A 24,883-nucleotide genomic window follows, 5' to 3' on the forward strand; every position below is an offset into this window, starting at 1 on the left:
TTTGAAAGCGGTGTCTGTTGGTCTGCACAGGCACTCTCGCCCTCTTGTGCCTCTGCCTAAGGCGATAAAGGGTGAGGCAGTGCACTTGCCTCTCCAGTTCCTTCTCTACCGGGAATCCAAAAGATGAACTGAAGAAGAGGGGAAGTAGGGTAGGAAGTGGAATGCAGACAGGGACCAAATATCTCAAAGAGCTTCCAGTAACAAAGGTGAGTAACTTCTTCTTTCAGTGCTGGTCCCTATGTGTATTCCACTATAGGTGACTGACAAGCAATACTTAAGTAGGAGGAGGGGTGCGAGGATGCAGATGACAGAGCCAAATGAACGACTACCATTCCAAAGGATGCCTCAGCAGAGGAGACCTGAACTAAACCTTAATGCCTTGCAAACATGTGGACGGAACTCCATGTGAGCTGCTTTGCTGATATCAAGTAAAGGTACTTCTTGAAGCAACACCATAGATGTTGCTTGAGCACTTATGGAATGGGCCCTTACCCCATGAGATGGGGGAGGAAGATCAGACAGCTTATACTATTAAGTTAGCGTATGCTGATAGCAGAGCAATATAAAGCCTGAGATCCACTTAGAGATTCTTTGGGAGGATATAGCTTGACTCCAGACTCTTTCTGCTATGGCAACGAATAGTCTAGGAAACCTTTTTGATTGATTTTGTGGTCAACAGCAAAATGTCTGCTGGCACTTTCTGGGTCTCTAGAAGGTAGTCTGATGTGACTACTGGTGCACCTGTTCCACAGACTGCTTCCGCACACTGTGGGATGCATCTCGTTCCTCCCTGTTGCTGTAAAAGATGGTCATGATATCGTCTGACATCATGCGGGCACTGCAATTCTGAATAAAAGGAGAAAGGCTTTGCAAACCCTTTGAACTGCTCGCAATTCCAAAATACTGGACAGCATTCTGGACTCTTGAAATGTCCAGGTGCCCTGCACTGTATGGTTCCCCAAGTCAGTTCCCCAGTCCAACAGGGAAGTGACTGTAACAGTTGTCCTATCTGATGGGGTAGCAAGGAAGGAAACACCCAAGCATACATGGTGAGGATTCTTCTACCATACCAGAGATGATAGTACTTTGGCAAAACAGCTATTATGGTGCTCATGGACTGCTGGTTTGGTGAATACACTTTTTGAAACCTATTCATTGGCAGGTAAGGGCTTGCTGTGATTGAATTTAAGGATGTCCTGATGAAGTCTAAATCTGCGTCGGGGTGAAGATGGAGTTTTCGGTGTTTACACTCCCCCTCAAGTAGGAGAGGAGTTGCATCATTGCCAAAGTCCAACTGCAGCCTCATGGCCTTTTCTACTGGATGCTTTCTGAGGCAAAGTTTCCACCCCTCTCAGAGAACGATTGGCATATACTGCACTTTGCTGCGATGTGAGGTTCTCCAAGGCAGTATAAGCAGCACCGATGGTTATCATTGACTGAGAAGTAGCACAGGCACAAATTTAAGCCAGGAGTGGTAGGCATAGTACTGTACTGAAACACAGTCTGGGGGTGTATAGGGGGCTCCCCAGGTCAGGGAGGTGAACTAATTACAAAACATTTAAAACTATTATATAAAACTATAAATCCTAACGTCTTCTAAAATCTATTTACAGATACATTTCATATAGGTGTGTGTGTGTGCACGTAGATAAAGGAATAAAGATGAAGCTCCGGATATTAGAGGTTGCAACCCAGACTATGTGATGGTAAGAAGGAACTGGAGAGATGGTCACCCATTCCACCCTTTATATTCTCAGTCGGGGCAAAAAGAGGATGAGGGAGCATGTGCAGACCAACAGATACTGCTTTCAAAATTCTTCAGCTCTGGCGCATGGAGTGCATGTGTACCCACAGTGGAATACAAATAGGGACCAGCACTCAAAGAAGAATACATGATTCAAGTGGCATGAGTTTATCTGCTCCCTGAAGCATACTTGTTTCTAGCAACCTCCAAGAAAATTACTCACATTTCAAATGAATGAACAAAAATGGTCCAGTGCTTACATGTTGAAATAATGGTTAAATGAGTTATAATGAAGTAATTATATGTTTATTATTAGGCAAGGAAACGTGCTGGCTACTGACTCTGTGCTGGCTCTTGAGAATTACTTATTGATTTAAAAAGTCTGCTTTAAAAATTAACTAACAGGGAAAGTTTTTCAATATCACACTTCAGCAAAAGGAGTGTGCCTCCATTTGCTAATGATCGATGATATTTGTAGTCCAACTGATTTTTTTCTCCTGTATTCGATGCTAGTGATTTTAAGTCATTAAAAGCCAAAGTCAGCAAATTTCGGGGGGGGGGGGGGGGGGGGGGGGAATGGATTTTATCACCCCAGTGTGCCACACCATAATGCTTGCAATTTACTTACAACAATAACAAAAACCCCACAGGGATAGATTATTACTCTGCATTCACAATGAGTTTGTGAGCTCCGTGGCCTCATGGAACCGATAAGACACAAACATTTGTAGCTGCTGTGCAGCACATTCAGCCTCTGCTGAATGGTGCCGAAGTGAGATAGAGGCAACAGTCTAGTCTCTCTGGCCAGTGACTTATAAGGAAGCAGGGAACTGAATCATAGAATCACAGAAATGTAGGACTGCAAGAGACCTCGATGTGTCATCTAGTTCAGTCACCTGCACAAAGGCAGGACCAATATTTTGACCATCCCTAACAGGTGTTTGTCTGACCTATTCATTACTTTCTGTCCTGTCCTCAGTGGACAATTTATCACCCTCTCCTCTTTATAACAACTTTTACATGCTTGAACACTATCATCACATCCTCCTCTCCCCCCAGTCTTATCTCCAAACGAAACAAACCCATTTTTTCCAATCTCTCCTAATTTTTAGACCTTAAAGCATTTCTCTTACTCTACTCTGGACATTTTCCAATTTGTTCACATCCTTCCAGAATTGGACACAATATTTCAGTGGAGGCCTTATCAGTGCTGAGTAGAGCGGAAGAATTACTTCTTGTGTCTTGCTTACAACACTCCTGCTAATACATCTCAGAATGGTGTCCACTTTTTTTGCAACAGTTTAACACTGTTGACGCATATTTCGTTTGTGATCCACTATAAACCCCAGATCAGTCTCTGCAGAACTTCTTCCTAGGCAGTCATTTTCCATTTGTGTAATTGATAATCAATTTGTCTTTTTCTTAAGACTCATCATTGGTCAAATCAAGCAAGGCAACAATGGCACTTCTAGAACTGAGAGGCAAAGAACTGGACTACAGAGGTGTGATTTTCACTAATCACATCCCTAACCTACAGCGGGATTGTTAGTTTAAAGCACTGAAGATGATGCAGGTTGGAACACTTTAGAGCTATGTTCCACCTATTTATCAATGGCTGAATTAGTAGTATGCAGTATACTACCATCTAAATGAAGCTATGGGTTACATCTTCTGAGGTTGAATACTATGCTGTTCACTGCACTTTAGATTCTTGAAAGCTGCACTACAAAGAAGAGCTGTTGGACCACTAACTCAGGGCAATGCTGGGTAGGGAGAAATGCCCTGGCCTCAGGAAAGGACAGAAGTTTACACAGTGCTTTACAAAAAGGGATTGAGACATACTCCATGCCCCTGCTATAGTAAAAGTCTGAAGAGATAAAGGACATTTTTATAAAGTTATATTTAAATAAAAATCCAAGAAGAAGGAGATTTTTTAACATTGACATATGACCAGATTCACCCTTAGTGTAACTCCCCTAAAGTCAAAAAAGTTACACAAGGAGCATGGTTGATCCACAGTGTCAGAGTACAGAAAATTATAGGCTTCAATTAACAAATGTATCTTGATAGGATATAAAATTGATTTACCTTAAATGCTGACTCTAATTGTACTGTCATTCTTAATCACTAAATTCCTCCAACATAATTTTGCAAATCATACACATTAAATAGTACCATTTTCCATGCATCCTATGATGGCACAAGATGCATGAGGACAGCTTGTCCTGTGCATGGGACACACAAGGAATCAGGTGAGTTACACCCTCGGGAAATAAAAGGAAATAGATTATAAGCTCTTTGAGGCAGGGATTATGTCTGTCTCTATGTCAGTAGAGAGTCTAGCACAACACAACCCCAATTCTGACCCATGGCTCTGTGTTCTACCGTATATAAATAATGATCATTCATCTTTTTGAGAAGCCCCAATACCTGATACCACATTTTTATTTTTAGGCCTTTGTCCCCAGAATTTTGTAAGTTTTAATGCATAATCAAGGGGGCAACATCTGCCTCAATGAAATAATGAACTATAGAAAGTGTGTAATGTGTACTTACGACAGAAAAGAGAAACAAAACCTAATGAAGTGGTAGGCAGTAGCCAATAGCTCAGTTAGTCTAAAACGGGTGCAACTGCGCCTTAAGTCTCATGTACTCAAGGGATGCTGCCAAAAAGTGTCCAACAATCCTTTCTAGTCATAAAATATCCTGTTACGTAACTGTATAAAACTGGGCTATTCTCCTTGGCCCTTTTTTCACTCCAAGTAATGCTTCAATCATAGCTGTAAATGGGAATTTCTGCTCACTTTGATACTTTTCTGCTTGACTGCATTTGATAATGAAAACGTCTGTTCCCTCTTTTTCAGATAGAATGCAAGTGTCATTCAGATTTTACACACCATGCAAATAGAGAATGCATTTGTTTAGATGCAAAACCATTTAAATATGCTTCATTACAAGGTCTGGCACTTTTACAGATGCATCAGTTAAAAATCATTTTAAAGCACTGCAGCATCTAACGGTGGTTCATATAGGCTTTAAATACACTTGCTTTTCTAGGGTTTTTTTTTTTTCTTCCCTTCTTTAAAGGGAAACGGCATCTTATATCTGACCCTGCAGTGAAATGCCCTCCTTTCTCCCTCTCACTTATTAACAATGTCCATTACCCCAACCTCATGTTCCAAGTCATCAGAGCAAGGTTACCTGAAAACCTTCCATATAGTTTGGACTCTCCAGGTCATAACTGATGTGATAATCAAGTTTTCTTATAGTGGTCCAAAAATGCTGCACCACAAATCAAGGTGCGGCCTCTCAAACATGATACATGGCAAAACAACCCAAATCTGGTTGCAAAATCAACCACTCCAGAAATAGGAAATGTCAGAACTAAGGTTTTTCTTTCTGAAGTCCCCCATCTCATTCACTACACATCTTCCAACTTCAGCAACAAATGAGGCAGGGGTCCTACAGGCAACAGGCACCCTCTAATTCACCCTGATGAATGAGTCAGGAGATTGCAGAAAAAGAAAAGACCATCTAGCTATTAAAGTAGTTGAATGTCACCCTGGAAAATTGGTTACTAACCCTACCACTGCCAAAGCATTCCTGTGTGCTGATATCACACTAAACCAGGGGTCGGCAACGTTTGGCACGCGGCTCGCCAGGGTAAGCACCCTGGCTGGCCGGGCCAGTTTATTTACCTGCTGACGCGGCAGGTTTGGCCGATCACGGCCCCCACTGGCCGCGGTTCGCCGTCCTGGGCCAATGGGGGCGGCAAGAAACTGCAGCCAGCACATCCCTCGCCCGCGCCACTTCCCGCCGCCCCCATGGGCCCGGGACGGTGAACCGCGGCCAGTGGGGGCCGCGATCAGCCAAACCTGCCGCGTCAGCAGGTAAATAAACTGGCCCGGCCTGCTAGGGTGCTTACCCTGGCGAGCCGCGTGCCAAACCTTGCCCACCCCTGCACTAAACCAAACCTTTTTCCCCTCCCCCCGATCTTGTCCCCAAGTTCCTGCCTCCATCCTTTCTCCCTGCACTCCTCACCTCTCTGCATTCCAGCCAGGGTTGTTTCCTCCTTCTCCATGCTGCCTGAGTGCCAGCACTGAGACTACAAGAAAATCTCCCTTCTCTCAGTTACAGTGCCACAGCATACCCAGTCACTGGAGAGTCCTGCATGGGGCATGCTCTACTGTGCAGTTGAAACAAATGGCAATGAGTTTGATCCATCACAAAAATAAGAAAGATAACCAATTCACAGCTAGATTGGCAAAGATAGTTTGTGTAGTATAAAAACGCAGAATAAAACTAAGTTTAATGGAATTCTACACACCCCGGTGAAACAGACAATATTAGAAGCGACATGGTAATGAATTAATTGAAAGAAGGAGGGTCAAGAATGAAGATTTTAGAATAAGCATTTGAAGGTACATATTACAGTGTAAACCTCTGGAACGTCAAACCTAGCATTCCAGCCAGCTAACTAGCTACCATTAACCAACCGACAAGGACCCCTAATAAACAAAATACTGCATCACCATAATACCAGCATATTCATTCATCTTCCCTTCCCATACAACAGTGCGTGTTCCAGCGAGGCAGGGTGTAGTACATTTTGCTGCCACCTAGCAAGTGTTGGTTCTTTCCAAATCTCTAAGATATTGTTGTTGTGCTGCCCCACAGGAATCAGTGACCTCACACAAGTCTCCCCATCTATATGCAGCTCACCCTATCTGTTAAATTGTAGAAGCCCCCAATCGATGTAAGCTACTGAACAAAATGGTTATCTAAGAGTAACAGCCAAAGACTGTATTCGCTTTGAATTGTGTATGGTGCTATGAGCTGAGTAGTCATTTTTATATACAAATTTCCACATAAAAGATACTGTATTACTAAAAGAAAATGATACTTCATATACATATGTCACCTGAGCTTGTGAAAGCACAAAATCCAGGCTTCCATAGAATACCTGCATTGAAATACTCAATTTTACAAATCTCCACAATCTTACAAATCTCAATCTAATTCAGACAGACAATGGCACTGCATGGCCACTTGTCGGTCACCTTTTAAGGGTGATTTTTCTAAACCCCCTGTCAAAGACCTGCTCCTGTTTCAGATGAAATCAGTAACAAAACTCTAACTGATTTCAGTAAGAGCAGAACATGAAGATTGTGACAAACTGGTAATTAAGAGTTAATAAGTGAGTGGCAAGCATAATTAAGTTAATTTGCTTAAGTGACATCCTTAATTCGACTGATGTATAAAGTTTTGCCTGTGTACATAAATCATTTAAAAGACAGGAAACATGCTGTGACACTGCACCCCATATTCTTCATAGTGGTATTATTTATGATATGATTATAATGCATTTTGTACAAGATAATTCATGTCAGGTGTCATTGGAAAAGTTCTGATTTGCTGAATATCATTATCCTATTTTTATGCATGTATCATTTTTGTATCTGAAGTTATGAATAGTGACTATGTATCTATTTCACATGTAGTCACACCTTGCTGACACCCACTAGGCAAGATGCTGGTCTAAATAGCTGGTTGTAAAGGGCCCACTCAGGGCAATGGGCCATTAGGGAAAACAATAGGCCTTAAGAGAAGCTTATCCCTCACCTGGTGAGCCTCCTTGTGGACATTTCAGGCAGCTTGAAAGTAATGGCTGCTATGACTCTGCAAGGGTATGTGACCAGTCCACATGACTCTGGACTCCATTTTGGGTACCTGTATTTTTCCCACAAACTGGGCTGGGAACTGAGTTTAGAACAAAGGGTTCCCACCATATGCTAAAGCTATACAAGGCAGGGAGTGACATCATCTGAGAGAAGACCTGAAAAAAGGACTGGGAACTGGGGTGGGGATCCCAAACTTCAAAGCAAGTGTAGCTTGGCCCTTAAGAAACTGCAAGCCTGCTTGTATCATCAGCCAGGGTGAGAATTTGCTAATTCATATCCTATCTTTCTAGTATTTTAGGCTTAGTTTGCGATTTTATTTATTTACTAGGTAATCTGCTTTGATCTGTTTGCTATCATTTATAATCATTTAAAATCGATCTTTTTGTAGTTAATAAACTTGTTTGTGTGTTAATCTAACCCAGTGTGACTTTGAAAGTGTCTGGTAAAAATCTCAGCTTGGTTTAACACAAGCGTATGGTGCATATTCCTCTCCACACTGAGGAAGGGGTGAACTTATTAATATCAGATCCCTGTGCAGTGCAAGACAGTATAATTTTGGGTTTATACTCCCAAGGGGGGGTGCATGCCTGGGGACCTGGGAAACTGTCTGGTGTCTGCTGTTGAACTCAAGTAGCCTAGTTTGTGTGAGCATTGGGTGATAACAGAGCCTGTGGCTGCGTCCCCAACCCAGCTGCGTGTTGGAGCTGGTTCCCACAGCTCCAAGGCTGCACCCCAGGTGCATCACACATGCTTTTTAGATTTACCCTCATCTTCCCAAATTTAAAACAGGAAAATAAAGCATTTCCTTTAAAACACTACCTTTTGCATATTAACTACAACTAGGTGAACCTACTGCAAAAGCTAACTTGCAGGGGGACTTGAAATCAGTACTGAGAATCCCATCACTGGCTTGTGGTTATGGGACATATGAAACTGAGGTAGAGATCTATGGCAGGTATTTTGGAAGGTAGGGAATTTGTGTTCTTCTATAGTATAAAAAGTCACTGTAAGTGGTAGCTTGAAGACTCCATTTCATTATAAAGAGAAAATATATGCAAAAACTATTTAAAAAAAAAAAACATACTGAACCATTAAAGTGAAAGAAAAAAATATTTCCTGCAAAGCATGCAAGATCAGACAACAGAGAAAAAAGTATGCACTGTTCATATATTTGACTTGATCTATTTTTCTACCTTCTGCATAGAAACTGCCCCTCGTCCCAAAAAAACTGTCATTATTGCAGAGGTCAGATTAATTTGCCCAGATAAACTCTTAATAAATTGGTATGACTCAATTTTCCTTTGACCTAAATACAATGATCTAATCACAATTAGGGTAGATTTAAATACTTTGCACAGCAAGAACTAATTTAATGTTAGACCCTACAGGAACTACTGTATCATGCAAGATATTAGTGTAAGAAGGAAACGGTCCCCAGAAATCTTCCTCCTCCACCATTACCACATAATTTTTGTTGCCATGTGTCTGTGTGTGTGTGTGTATATCTATCTATATCTATATAAATCCAACCACCCACCCACCCAGGAACTATTTTTGAACTGTCAACTCAGGAGTTCCACAATGAGTAAAGGACTAGACCTAGAATCCCAGACCTGTAGACATAATTCAGTGAAAAATAAATAAAAAAATAAGATCAGATGCACATTGAAAAAATACTTGAGCAAAGTAAACCATAAAACACTTGAGCAGATTAAGCAATTTGTTTCTGTTTTTGCATATTTTAAGGTCTTAATCAAAATTGAAATAGTTCACATTAACCTTTGCTTTAAATCTTCTAGGTCCACCTATTTTCCTTGAGCAAATTTTACTTTATACCAGTGATATTCAGACTCAGGCTCGCAAACCACAAGTGGCTCTTTAATATGTCTCCTGCTACTCTTTGCAGCACATGATAATAAAACACTGTGTGATTTAGTTATTAACCAATCAGGATGCTTTTACTAGGTTATTAACCATTTGTAGTTGATCCAGTCATTTTGCTGTGAGAATACATATATATACTCTCAAAATAGTAAATGAAGCAATATATATATATATATTGCTTCATTTACTATTTTGAGAGAGAGAGAGAGAAAAAATGAAACAATTATATATATAAATAGTAAATGAAACAATGAATTCTCACTACTGTGGTTCTTTTGGGTAATGCTGATCACTAATTTGGCTCCTGAACCACTGAGTTCAGAGTATCACTGATTTATACCATAATTCTGTCCCTTAATTAGTCATTAGAAAAGTCTTCCAAATCATAGGGGTTTTGTTTTCCTCCCAACTAAGAAGTTTAAACCATTATTTATTATAAATAAGCTTGGAGGTCTGTAAACAAGTCCAAGAATTTTAAGCTAGCTCCATTTAACTCTATAGCAAACTAAAACTGAAATGTAAATGCGATACCAATCTCACATTCATTAACACATGTGGAAAGATTAATTTTATGTTTGATCTGAATAGAAAAAAATCTCCAAGTTATGAAGATATTAATTTTTACAACGTAGATTAGTTGGTATTGTCGTATACAGCATAAATGTGCAAACTTAAGAACTAGCACCCAACAACCAATTTGCCATCAACAACCTAACTAATTTTTTCAAATGAATATTGTAAAATAAAATTATTCTTCTGTCTGTAACTAATGTAAGTAAGAACGTTCCATTGTCATTAACCCAAAGGGATAAACAGGTGATAACACTAATCTGATGTACACTTCAGCCTAAGAGTTATAGCTACAGTTGAGGGGTTTAAACTTTTTTTTTAAAAAGTTTTGTACTTTTTTTTATTATAATAATTGCAGCCTGCTCTGTTGCTGGTTGAAAAAAACGTCAGATGTCGGGAGAAAATTAAAATATCTGTCAAAATTCTTTGCAGGGCTTATTTTAATTTTTGATGAAAAATTTCATTGAAAAAAAATCATGGTTCAGAAAGTTTTTGCTTACAGTGAAAATGAAAAAGCACGTGAGTTAAAGTTCTCTTTTCTTTGTCACAAGACCAATATTTACAAGAAAAAATAAAGCCAATACTTTTTTTTAGAATATCTATTTCATATGAAAGCTTGTATTTACAGTGATTCAAAGACCTGAACTTCTATATTACATGAAGCTGCTATAGGGTGACCATCTTTTCAAAAGGCAAAAGCAGGACACATGCAGGGACTCATGGTGGGGGGGGGGGGGGTGAGGAGAAGAGGACACGAAGGACTAAGGCCCACCTCAGCCCGCCACTGGGTAGAGGCTGCTGTCACCCCTGAGCCTCAGCCAAGTGCGGAGCAACACCACAGGGAATCCAGGACCTATATAATTTTCAATTTAAATTATGCATTCTGTAAATTTACTAGGAGTAAGAAATTTTTTTAAAATAGCTATGTTGAATACAAAATGTCTCCTGATACACAGAAGTTTTATTTTACACTACTTCTTCATGGGAAAGCTTTTACTAACAGTTATTTAAAACCCCAAAACAACAAATAGAATTGTTTTTGTGCCTAAAATGGGCGCGGGAAGAGGAAGGGAGAGGAGAATTAAGGGGAGAAGTGTTGTAGCATGTTTGACCTTCAAACGTCAACATATTCCTCCTGCAAAGATCTTGTTTATGCAAACGTAAAGTGCTGTATCTTTCCCTAGGGACAAATGCTGAACATAGCGATCAGTTCAGCAGTGAGATGGCAGGTGCCATCATAATACAGTTTTATGGAAATCAGCCTAGAATAGTTGCATTATAATATGTGTCATTTCAATAATGGAAATACTGCCTAGTTTAGCATATTGGACATAGTTCCACACCCTCCTGTTGTTCTGGTGCTTTCAAAGACAGGACTTGGTGATCACAAAAGCTGAATGTGTCTTATAGCTGAATGAATTCCATTACTTCTGTAGAGAACAGCCGGGCAGTACTGCTATGTCTTTCTTTGCTAGTTGTGGGCAGTTTATCCAGACAACAAATAAATTCTGTCACTTTGTGCTGTCACATCACTAAGTACTGGTTTTATAAAACCTTTATCATAAAGGGCAACATGGGCTTCATAAGAAATCCCTTTCCATACAGAAAATTAACTGGGCTCTCTCTTACACGCACAGAGTTAACTTGGCAATGTGATTGCAGGAGGACAGATGACTTCTTGGAAACAAACATTGCAAAAAACTATACTGTCCACTGAAAAAGGTAAAGTCCTAAATCTTCTTGGGAGCAGCACGATTTACACGTTTATGAACAAATGTCCAAATTTTGCTCACACAAGGAAGGAAACCTCCTGTTCTCTTATATGTGCCATGGGTGGAATTCAGGACATCATGTTTCTGTGCAAGGTCAAGGTCAAACAACAATATCATGGTAACGTGTACTTTGAAGGCGGCAATCTTTCTGCACTATTATCACCATTTCACAGACGGGGATATATTTGTCTACCTACCTTAAAGAGGCAATGGGAAGATTAGTTAGTTTGTGCGTGTACAGTTCTTTGAAAATGAAAAAACAATATATTCAGCATGGGCTGTATAAGACATTAGGTTTTTTGTTTTGTTTTATCTCAAATATGGTAAATTAAGCACCATTTTACTATAAGTATTGGTTGGAGATGAAATGTATTCTAAGTGAAAAGTCAGCCTGGAATATGGGCGCAAGTATTGTTGCATGGAAGAATCCCAGGTCTGGAAAGCACATGAGGTTTTAAATTTACAGCAGTGAGGCTTAGACACATTGGAGAAGTAAACATAATAGGCTCCCTGGGCAAGGAAGTGAGCAATCGATTACACTGCTCTACAGCCAAAATGCTTCTGAAATAAATGTAGTCAAACTTTACTAATTCTAGGTCACTGAGAATGAAAATGATGCTTAAAATTGTTGACTGGCTCTAGTTTCCAAGATATGCTATTGGGTCAGTATATACGACCCTTGACTTGGGAATGGCAGAGGATAAGTGAGTTATAAAGGAAAGGGATCTCAATTTAAACCAGAAATGACTAAAATACATCTTTGACTGGATCTATGAATAAATCTATGACTGGGTTTGGACAGTACTTGCTTTTTAGGCAAAACAATGAATGATGCAATCTGAAGTTGATATTGCGTCATACATGATATGAATTGCATCATGTTATTCCTAGAAGTCATGGATGATGCAATCCTAACGAAGCTTACATCACTCTGCTGAACAAATTGCCCTATATCAGCTCTAGAAATCAGACAGTGTCGTGCTCTCTTATTTGTCAGTGTTTGATTTTGCAAAGGGACACATTTCTGTTTCGCCAAAGTGAGCAGAGCAGTGAGCGACGAGCATGGCGAGCGATTTCACCAGGACATTGCAACAATGGAGAAACGCTATTAGGGCAAATGGAGCCCATCAATGCTTGCAGACTATTGCGGGACAGTGACAAGAGATGCTCCATTTAATGAATACAAGAGACAAGCCAAGAAGCGCCGAGTAGACACTGAATAGGACTAAACTATGTACAGAATAGTTTTTTGCCTTTTGTTTCATAATACATTTTATTTATAACACCCTTTCGCTGATTTTTAAAGTGTTACATAAACAGGACAGGTGAAATATTATCATGTAAAGCAACCATAAACACATGAAAAGACCTAGGTTTACAATTTATGATTAAAACTCTACTATCTACACAATAGACATAAAATGTAAAAACTTAAATATCTTAGAAACAGTAGCCAATCAGTTGTTTTAACTGTTATATTTGAATTCAGCACATCAAAATACATAATAAATAGCACATTTTATCTCTGAAGCAGACGACTTCTCAAAAATTGTAGACCAGTGTTATTTAATGTGTAACACTGACACCCCTGGGTGGATCCTGGGAAGTGGGGATCAAACCTGCAACTTCTACATCTTAATGCATGAACCTCGATGTAAGAACCTGCAGGACTAGAATCTGGAACTATAGAGGTTCTGGGCTGCTGATATCTCTGCATTGCCACTTGAGGCATAGCCTGAGGACCCCCAGGAGGACCCTGTGAAGCTAGGCTGGGCAAAAAGTACCACCCAGCAAGGCCTGAGTGGTGCTCCCTCACAGTCCACTGATTGGCTGATACCAGTATTTAAACCAGGAAGCCATCCGAGGAACAGTCTGAGAAATACCATAGACTGCCTGCTTCTTCTCCAGACCCTGTTTGCGACAGACCTCAGACTGGTTTCTGATCCTGGTTTGTCCTCGACTTTGCTATTCAATTGCTGTCTAACTTGGTGCCTGACTTCCTGGTATCCTGACCTAGCTCGACTCCAACCCTGCTATCTGTCTGCTGCCTATAACTTGGTGCCCAACCCTGACTTCCTGGCATTCTGACCCAGCTCCCTCCTGACCCCGCTGTTCGTCTTCAGATCACAACTTAGCAGCTGACTAGGGCAAGCCAGCCGCCCAAAGCCTGGCCCTGACACTCATACAAAAAGTTCATTTTCTGTTTCCCTCCCACATACAAATTCCAAATGACACTCTCGTTCAGTGGTGATCAAATAATGAACATGTTAAATGGTCCCAAAGTCAAACAAACAAAAAATCTTATTTCACAGCTAGATTTAATAGAGGAAAGCACATTTCTATTCACATGCCACAGCTTTAAAAACACAGAGCGTAACATATAAGTCTCCCTACAAGTCTATAGAAATACAATCTTAATAGCATTCAATTGTGAACAAGAGTCTCAGACTTAAATTCCATCTATTGCTCCTAAAGAATAATTTTTCTTCAGCTTTCAAAACTCCAGTTCTTAAGCACACCCCATTGAACATTTCAATATGTTGTTCCTGAGTTGTTTACTGGTGATGACTATGAATCAGCACTTCATCATTTTCTGCACAACTATGAAATACTGGTATGAATCTATCCATGATTTTGGGTGTAATGAAGTGATTTCCATAGCTTCATCTACTTGTTAATTTTCTCTGCAAGAAGTATTACCATTCTGGCTTGGATTTTTTTTTTTAAATGAATTGTAATATAGGATTTCATGCATAGGAAGAATGGTGGCAGTGCTTTTTGTCTTGACTGTAAGATAATGATCTCAAAATAAGCACAAGAAAAGAGATGTGATATAATTTTCAGCAGCACCAATGTCCAAGACTACATAGGGCAGAGACAACGGGGGAAAAAGGTTATTTGCTCCTGAAGGATGGAGCCATTCCTTCATAGGGGGCTGTGGTAATAATGAGTTTGCCCGTCACCGGGAATACAGCAGCAAAAGTACTTACTTTAGGGACATGAAGAGGATTCCAAACTATTTTTCAGTGGAAAGGGGAAATTAAAACCTGAATAAAAAATCTCTCATGATTCCACCTGAAGTGGAAATGGGTGAACATTTTTTGGCACACTGTACAAGAAAAAGCCCTCTGACATTGTAATTATGTATTATGGAAAACACATCTGACCAAGGACATAGAAAAAATAGTATGTAATCATGTGATTAGAGACTATCATAATACATATGCATGAGGGGGCCAAATGAAGTTTGCACAGACATTCTTAATTCTGGCATTTCTTAACTTTGAGCACTGGACTTTGCAACCTTAATGTTCTCTTAATATAAGGGTTGTAGGCAAGTAATATTTACTCATCGAGGATTGTAGAAAAGCAAGAACACACAAAAACCTTCATACATCAGAGTTTCTGTGAAAGTCATTCTGAGGCACTGGAAGAATTCATCCCAACTAAATATTAGCCCTACTAACAAATTTATCATCACACAGCTTTTATATATTTGAATAAGCTGTGTGACTATAAACTACAACACAAACTTATAATTATGCAATTCATATTGACTTAATCCAATTTAGTTCAAGAAATCATTAACTGGATTCCCACATATCCACGAAACCCTCCAATCCATTATTCTTCAAGCATATAAACTGTATCCTTTCCCTTTCAAATTTCAGTGCCATAACTATGGACTATATCCAGTTTTCAATATTTACTTGGAAGGAATTCTTTTAGTATCTCACAGCACATTTTCACAACTACTGGGATCAAAATATGAGTGTTTTGTGGATTGTGACTTGTTTTGCAATATTTGGTGATGTAAATCTTACTACAGATACCAGCTGTCTCAATGTCAAAAGAGGCATGTGTATTATACTCATATACATATCAACTATAAATCATATATATGTCTCTTTTTCCTTTGTATTTCCATTATATAAAAATTTAATAAAAGTTTATATTTATTCTTAATCATACATGAATGTACATTTACCTGTCAATTACCATTTATTTTTCTATGACAGAGGCTACACACAACACTTCAGGGAAGTATTTAAACACATGCTTAGCTTTAAGCACGTGACTAAAGCACATGCTTAAGTATTTTGCTGAACAGGAATGCACCTAAGCACATACTTGCTGAACTGAGGCCATAAAAGCTTACTGCAAATGATTCAGTAGAGAGAACACAGATGTTGGAAACTCTGGTTTCTAGGTGCTGGAAAAATATCCAGTCCAATGAGTCAATCAGCGCAGCTCTGGACTGAGAGTCAGGAAAAGATGCCTCAGAACTGAAACATTTTTAACATTTGGCATATGAAGATAGTGTCAAAAGACACTGCTGCAGCAAGAGACTCCTACATTTAATAGGCCTGGGGGAATTCTATACCACTGCGCAATGCAGAATTTGTACAGAATTCCACACCCCCCGCCAAATTGGGGCTGCAGAGCCGCTGGCCACCAGTAGGAGCCGCTGGCTCTCAGTGAGGGGAGCGCCCAGCCTGGAAAGGATGGAGGCTCTGCATGCTCTGGCTGCCCGGCTTGATCCTCATTCTCCCGGGGACAGGAGTGTGCCCTGGAGATCCAGCTCTGGCAAACGGTAAGGAAGGGCAGGGTTGCACCACCGGCGGGACAGTAAAGAAGCTGGAGGGAGTAAAGCATCTGGGGCTGTTTGTGTCAGGGGGTGCCCCGTGGCTGAGCTCTGGAGGGGTGTGCTCCACAGCTGGGCTCTGTGAGGAGGGGAGCGCAGGTGTCTGGGCTCTGGGGGCCCCATGCAGCCCCATCCAGCACCCCCCAACTGGAACTGGGTTGTTGTAGCGGCTTCTTTAACTCTCTACTCCTAGAAGAATCATTTTTGTTTTTGTATGTATTATTAACATACTTGTTGATGGGTATTTTGAAATAAATTACCAAAATAATTGAAACTGGAGTGATTATACTGTGTTATTTTAACAAATAAAATATGAAGAATTTTGCAGAAATTTAAAATATTGTACACAGTATTTTTAATGTGCTGGCATAGAATTCCCCCAGGAGTAATTTAAGGAGACCTTATTTTCAGTGTAATGTTTGCACATTTTACAAAAAAGCTGTCTGCCTCATTCAGGCAGAACTGTTTTTAATATGTCTGCCAATAGCTTAGCAAAAATGTTAATATCAGCATTAGGCAGGAATACTCCCCTTTATGAAGAAAATAATACAGGTGAAAGGGTTCCTTTCACAAAACTACTGTAACGAATGGTAGCATCTTTCACAGAATCTGGGGTATTTCTATTTTTAGCATCCTCACCAAAATAGTCAAATTGCCATCCCTTTCTTCTCCTCTCCGCTCCTGTCAACCAGTCCTGTAACAAAACCTAAACATTGTATAGATGGGTAGGTTGAAGCTTAGTGCGTTCTTTATTTAAGGAAAACAAGGCAGGATGAGGTTTATCCGCATCAATCACACAACTGAGTGGAGACTGAAGCAAGCTAGAAGAACTGTATAGCTTAGTTAATCTTGTCTGACTGATCAAGTAGATGACCCTAGTGTAAGTACGTCTAACTGTTTGGAAGGGAGGCTTATGTGTGGGTGTGAGTGCATGGGGGTGGAGTGTTTTTTGGGTGGAAATTGAGCTGACAAAGAAAAATAAAATGGAAGCTTAAGCACGGACACAAAATTGTGCAGACTTTATGTATTCTGTGTATTTAAAAAACTTAAAATTGTAAATGGGTTACCAAATAAACCAAGAGTTCAGTATATTGTGTACATCTATGTTTAAATGCATCATCAAGCACATGCCTTACAATTTTATGAGCATGTACATAAAAGCTTTAGTTAAATATCATGCGCTTTTTTTGGTCACAACTAAGTGATAATTATTTTTTTTAAAACATAGAAATAAGAATGGCAAATTAATAAATATTTACAATCAAAGCAATTTTTGTTAAACAAAAATCAAATCTGATGTCAGGCTTTTTTCTGCAATGCTGAACAGTAAAAGAATACTTACTATGTAAGCTAGTTGTTTATATATGAATAAGCTATCTGATATCCTAAAGTAAAATGTGTACTTTTCTGCTGTCTGTTAGAGATAGGTGATCTTGCAGTGCATATTGGTATTTCAAAAAAGTTATTTGAATACAGCAATCAAAGTTAGAATCCATCCATTTACAAGTAACGCAAGGTGAGCCTCTACACTTTCTCACGCAATTTTAATGGGAAAAATGACATACCAAAAAGCAGAAACTTTATCAAATTATATGAAAACTGTTAGCTCTTCCCATTCTCCCCCAGGCTCTGGTACATAATGAGTGGCCATTCTAGACTTCATTACTGGTAAATAAAATTTCTTCTATACATATACAAAATAGAGACATCAGCATTTTTATCCAGGGATCTGATATGCAGTCAGTTTACTGGGACAAAATATGCCTGCCCCTGTAGAGAAGGAGAAGAGGGTGCAAGAAAGAGTGTTACCCGTTTCCACTTAGTGCATGAACACAAAAGGCAGCTATAATTTGCATATTCTGATTACAGGTGCTGGAGATTGAAAACCTCAAATTACCTGCAGTACTCACTGCTTTCAGGGTGAAAACCCTGGTCCCTATTGAAGTCAACAGGAGTTTTGCCCTTTACTTCAAGAGGGCCAAAATTTCATCCTGGATATTATTTTTAAAAAGAGATATTCTAGCTCAATGAGAAGTTATGGACTTGGTGCAAGAATCACTGAATGAAAATTTCTGGCCTGTGTTATGAAGATCAGGCTAGGTGATTATAATGTTGCCTTTAGACCTTAAAATCCATGAAGGGGGTTCAAGTCCGGGGGTGGCATGTGTACCGGTAAGTGATGCCAGGAGAGTTCTGGAAAAGCACTGGCTACACTCATCATCATCATCAGTCTAGCAACTCGAGCTGGTCACTATCCTTCACCAAGCACAAAGGAGGCATTCTGCCTCCTGACACTGCTACTCAAACAGCCCTCTTCTGTCTCTTATACAGGATAATTTAGCCCTTTAATCTCCTAAAGATCCATGATGGGTGTTATTTCTGTAGTATACAAATAACAGCAGCCGGAGCCTTATTAAAAAACAGATCTAAAAATCTCAGAATGTTTTTTTGGCTCTGTAAATGTAGATCCATATTTCTGCTGCATGGTATAAACAGAGAAGCTCTGAACTTTAATAATAAAGAGGCTCTGAAACACATCATTATCCAACAATGAGAAGACAACAGAAGAAAATATTTTGCTAAGACAAGCATAACTTCACTTACTGGATCCTGACAATCTTTTCTTTAATGAAAAGCTTCCCTTTCTCCACAATCTGAAATACCTACAATAATCCCATGTGCCGAAGGCAGCATACACTAGACACATGATAAAATTAGATTCTTGAAAGTGAAATGCATTCGTCGCATGAGATCACTCAACTTTATGTGATGCAATTTTATAAACACTGTGGGAAACCCAGCACAAAGGCGTTGCTTCACATCTGAAAGTAAGCAAAAGCAATAACATTTTTCTTCATCGGGTTAAATTTTCTTATTTCCCCCATGGCAAAAATTTAAGTAGTCACAGCTTGAATGTGTAGCTTTCTCAGATAATGGACTTAAACAATAAATAATTAAAATGAAATCTATTTCTTTAGTCACATGAACTCAAGGAAAGGAAATATGAGCTATGTAATCTAATAAATTTGATCAATATTATTAGAACACTTTGCTACAAGCAATCTGCATAACTGCCATATAGCATAGTTTCACATGAGCGAGACTAAGAACGCAGCCAAGTGCTAAAGTGATTTGCTTCATCCTCATATCCCAGAAGGCCTCAACAAAAGACAGGCATGCAAATGAATAGTGAAGATGTTTTGTCATGAAAACAAACATATTTCTGCCACTCAAACAACGTTTCTCACCCCTATGGAGAGAGAAATCCTGAATGGAAATAGACTACACTGAGTCAGTGCATAGTCTAAGTGTCTTTCTTGCTGAAAATATTGTTTAAAAAGTCTATACAATAGTTCTTGAAGAACCACTTCAGTATGTTATAATGGTATATGTTTTGCAGATCCTTAAGTGGGAGCATTTAAAGCTTCTATTTAAAGTATTGTTTTCTCTGGATATATTTAGGCTCCTATCCTGCAACAAGGTTCTTACTCCTGTACCTGTCTGGATTCCCAGTGGCTTCAGTGGGGCTCCCTCTCTCTTCAGGGGTCTGTCTATGTGCAGCTCATTGCAGGACCAGGGTCTTAGATAACAGTATAGAATGGTCACAATGCTGATACTGCATTTTTAGCAGCTGACACACATGCAGCCAGGCAGAGCAGCAGATGCACAAGATACCCAACATACATACAGGAAGTTAGTGCAATTTTTAAAAGTTAAATTAGCAGCTTTTAGAGAAAATTCATTTCCTTAGAAAGTAATTTAAAAAAAAAAAAATCTTAAGAGTTCATTTTTAACCTGGACTCAACTAAGACAACGTGGTTGTAAGTCAGGATAAAGTGATCCAAAACAGAGTCATATAGTGACTGTGTTTACATTATGCAGTAGTATCTGTACTGAGTTGCTAAAGTATAACTTCACAGCCTGACACAGAGTACACAGAACAGATATAACTTCATGTAGCGCACGATTTTAAGAAGAGCTGAAACCAAATCCTCAGATTGCAAGATCCCTGAACTTCAAGGCATTTCGGATCATGGTCAGAACTTGGCCATGGACTGCCAAATGTTAAAATCAGAGTGACCAAGTAGGGCCTGATGGTTGGCCACTCTTAACTGGAGGCTGGCCATAGAATAATTTTTTCTGCCAAAGAGATCGAGCCTCTTCACCTCTCTATTCTTAGGGGTTGATGCTGGTTGGCCCTGCCTATCACACTCATTGGCTGCTGCTACCACCAGTGAGCTAGGTGTGTATATAGGTATTCAAATGTCTTAGCAGGGAGATACTGTAATACTTCCTCTCCTGCCCTCTTGAAAATGCGGGGCAGGGAAGAGGGAGTTTGCCACAAGGCTTTGGTCAGCTTTGCCACTCCCACGTGGATGGGTAATGCCACCCTGGAGGGGGCTGCTGCGCTTAAAACCTCAAATAGGGAGTCGGAGGGTTCTGCCAAATCATAGAATATCAGGGTTGGAAGGGACCTCAGGAGGTCATCTAGTCCAACCCCCTGCTCAAAGCAGGACCAACTAAATTCCCAAACCCCTAAATGGCCCCCTCAAGGATTGAACTCACAACCCTGGGTTTAGCAGGCCAATGCTCAAACCACTGAGCTATCCCTACCCCCTCGAGGCTATCCTCAGCCTCTAACCCCAGGTTCGAAGCCACCCTCTTAAGAAACTCCTGGTGAACTTTTATATCATCCTGAGGGACCATGTGGGAAGGTCCCTCTATTGCCTCATCAGGCAAAGAGGATGAGGAGGCAGGTAAAGGCGGGTTTGCCAACTCCATGGCCTCTGCCAGAGGAGCCCTAGCTGGGGCTGGCTTACCCTGGGGATCTTGGTCTGACTCTGCTTCCCAGTCTGGAGGTGGGCGGGAGACTGTCGCCGACCATTTCTCAAACTCCCCTGAGACCGATCAGTGCCCCTGCGATGGTTAGGAAAACCCCCAGGAGTTCCATAGCTGCCCGGGAGCCAGCTCTCGGCCCTGGGGCCATGTGGCCACTGGTGGTCCTGATGGGAATGCTGATGCCCCTGGTGGGTGGCCCTAGCCTGCCGATAGATCTTCCTCCTCACTCATTGAGTCCAAGGTGGGAGAGGACTCATTTGGGAGACCAGGATGGTACCGATGCTGCCTGTCTACCCCAATACCGTCTGCCTTCTCCGTAGGTCTCCACCAGTGACCTGTACCGGGATAAAGTCTCCCAGTGCCAAGCCTCCAGTGACCAGCGTCATCGTTCAGAGGATCAGTGATGGTACCTCAGCAATCAATGCCTCACACTTTGAGAGCGGTGCCACTCCGTAGATTGGGAGCAAACCGTAGACCAGTGATGGGACTCTGAGGATTGGCGTCTAGACTCTCTGGAGCAGTGTTGCAAGCTTGGAAATTGACTCCACTGCTCCAGGGACTGGTGCTGGGACTCCGGGGACTGGCAACACACCTCTGCAGGTCTGGGCCAGACATACAGCTAAGGACACCAGGATCCTGGGGAACGCTGTCTAGAGTCCGGAGAACAATGCCAGGAACTCTGACAGGTAAGCTGGTGGCACTGCTCTGGTGAGTGCTGGCGGGGCACTCCCTGTATCGGGGAAAGGTGCCGCACCAATGGGGATCGCTGGAAAGGTCCCAGAGCGGGTTTACCGCTTGAACGGAGCATGTCACTGGCTGGCATGGGCAGCACCAGAAGGGACCATATGTTCTTAGCGGCCTGAAAGGCCTTTGGCGTGGATGGCACTGCCAGGTGCTGAATGCCTCTGGCGCTTTCTGGGGTAGCGGACGGGTCACAAAGGGGGCTCAAGAGGTGCTGAAGCGTGGCCACCGTCCGGAGGGGAAGAGCTGCCTCGCACAGGTCTTTGTTCCCCTCCAGCTCTCTCCTTCCCTTTACGGGACATAGGAGAATGCCCTCTCCCGGCCTCTCTTTGCTTTTTAGCCTCCGACCAGCGCTGGCAGTGTGATCTGCACCAAAGCTGAGGTGCAAGGGCCGACTCCATAAAGAGCACTCTTAGCTGAATGTCCCGCTCCTTTTTGGTTTGCGGATTGAAACTCTTACAAATGTGACACTTGTCGCTTTAGACAGCTTTGATGGGGATTACTGACTGGCATAGGTTTTTTGCAGTGGTCACAAGGCTGAAAGCCCTGGGACCAGGACATGCCCCGGGACTATCTATTTCTAACTTATACACTACGGGAATTAATACACTACACAAACTTTCTAAGAACTATATACAAGAGAATTCACAATTAGGCACAGTTGAGAAGGAAAGCTTGCCGGGGCAAGGAGACGTTCCAGCACAGTCATTGGCAGGAAGAAGGAATTGAGGGAGGGGGGTGCCAGTTGCGCCCCTTATACCGGCGTATATGCGTGCCACTCCAGAGAGCACCAGAACCAGTCCCTTATGGATACCACTGAGGGAAAAAACTTCCAGCATTGGTGCATGTGGCGAGCACACACATACGTACAATGGAATGGACATGAGCAAGCACTCGAAGAAGAACTGAACATATTCTTAATTAAAATTCAACAGCCTATTCTCTTAATTTATGTGTTTCACCTCTGAAATACAGAAACCACGGAGGGAAAAAACAGGATCCAAAACGTGGGACAGAAGCCCTGAGATAGATCTGGGGCCCATTGTAGAAGGAACTGTTCAAACACACAGAAAAATATAAAAACAGAAGAGTGCCCATACTGTGTCAGACCAATGATCCATCCAGGGCAGGATCCTGTTTTCCGACAATGGCTGGGGCCAAATGCTTCAGAGGAAATTAACAGAACGGGAATTATCGAGTGATGCATCCCGTCGTCCAATCCCAACTTCTGGCAATCAGAAGTTTGGGGACACCGTGAGCATGGGCTGGATCCCTGACCATCTTGGCTCATAACCATTGATGGATCTATCCTCTAGGAACTTATCTAATTCTTTTTTGAACCCAGTTATACTTTTGGCCTTCACAACATCCTCTGGCAACTAGTTCCACAGATTGACCATGCATTGTGTTTCTTTTAAATCTGCTGTCTAATAATTTCATTGGGTGACCCCTGGTTCTTATGTTATGTGAAGGGGTAAATAACACTTCCTTTTTCACTTTTTCCACCCCATTCTTGATTTTATAGACCTCTATCACATTCTTAGTTGTCTCTCTTCTAAGCTGAACAGTCCAAGTCTTTTTAATCTTTCCTCTGATGAAAACTGTTCCGTACCCCTAATCATTTTTATTGCCCTTCTCTGTACCTTTTCCAATCCTAACATATCTTTTTCTTTCTTTCTTTTTTTTTTTTTTGAGATGGGAAGAACAGAACAACACACAGTATTCAAGGTGTGGGGGTATCCTGGATGTAAGTAGTGGCATTATGATATTTTCTGTCTCATTATCTATGCCTCTCCTAATGGTTCCTAACATTGTTAGCCTTTTTGACTGCTCCTGCACATGAAACAGATGTTTTTCAATAAATTATCCACGATAACTTCAAGATCTCTGTCTTGAGTGGTACCAGCTAATTTAGATCCCATCATTTTGCATGACCCCTGCCTATTGTTTCACAAACTTTTCTGGCTCCTGGCACCATGCTCCTTAATCAGAGCCATTGTTATTTGTGGTAGGGACTATAGTTAAATTACTCTATGCTCCTTTGGTCTGAAAAGCGAAACTGCAGTACAAGTGTAAAATAGTTTCTTCAGCTAAACCCTGGTCAACCAGAACAAAACCTGCTCATGCCCTCCTCCAAATTGGCACCACATAGGAAGAGTAGGTTTCCAGACAAGGAATGAGTGAACAGTTACATACCATGATGCCAAAGTTCTTATTTTGACATTGATCAGTAGGGTCACTACCTGGACACCAGGAAAGAAATGGTGAAGCTCCACCTACTGTACCTCTTCCACCTCCTGACAGAAAAAATAAAGGATTGCAGGACTACAGTCCTTCTGCCATCATTCCCTTCACTGAATAATTGGTCAAACTTCAGTTGTTCATAGTTGCTCTGGAGGAAATTAAGGTTCACACACTAATTTTTAGCTGCATTGTCTTTACACAAAGGCAAACTCCAACTGGAAGTTGGATGTAACTTAGAAGACACCCAACCCAAATTACCATGGTCCTTAACATGACAATTCCCTGATATTATTTCAAACCCTTTTTACTTTATAGCAGGAGATTTGAGGAATTTCTGAAAAATTAGAGCTGGATGCCTCAAGAATCAGCATGGATTTGTTTCTCCCTATCCCTCTTTTGTAAAAAAAGTTATTAAAAGTGATCACTTATCTCAGCACCACTTCCAGCCAATATGATGTTTCAATGCAGGAAGGTCACAGAAAGGATTAGAAGGCTGCTGCCGGGAAAAAAATTTTGTGGAAATGCTGGAGCTCTGATTTACTGGTGGATAAAGGAACACAGGACTCTAGAATCTTAAAGTCTATGCATGCATGACCTTTCTCTTGCTCCCAAAGATAAAACATTCTCATTGTATTCAATGGTTCAAAATCTAGCACTAAAGAAAAAAGCTATACCTATTATAGATACAGTAAGGAAAGAACCAGATCTCCGAGAGAGAGAGAGAGAGAGAGAGAATGTGTGTGTTTATTTTTTTATATATATA

General features: G+C 40.9%; 1 protein-coding gene across 4 annotated transcripts in view; it reads right to left on the reverse strand.

Moving 5' to 3' along the window:
• APP (amyloid beta precursor protein) overlaps window positions 1-24,883 on the reverse strand; it is a 325,530-nt gene that overhangs the window by 164,937 nt on the left and 135,710 nt on the right. The gene's annotated exons all lie outside the window — the stretch shown is intronic.

The sequence above is a fragment of the Trachemys scripta genome, chromosome 1 (assembly GCF_013100865.1).
Source record: "Trachemys scripta elegans isolate TJP31775 chromosome 1, CAS_Tse_1.0, whole genome shotgun sequence".
Classification (NCBI taxonomy): domain Eukaryota; kingdom Metazoa; phylum Chordata; order Testudines; family Emydidae; genus Trachemys; species Trachemys scripta.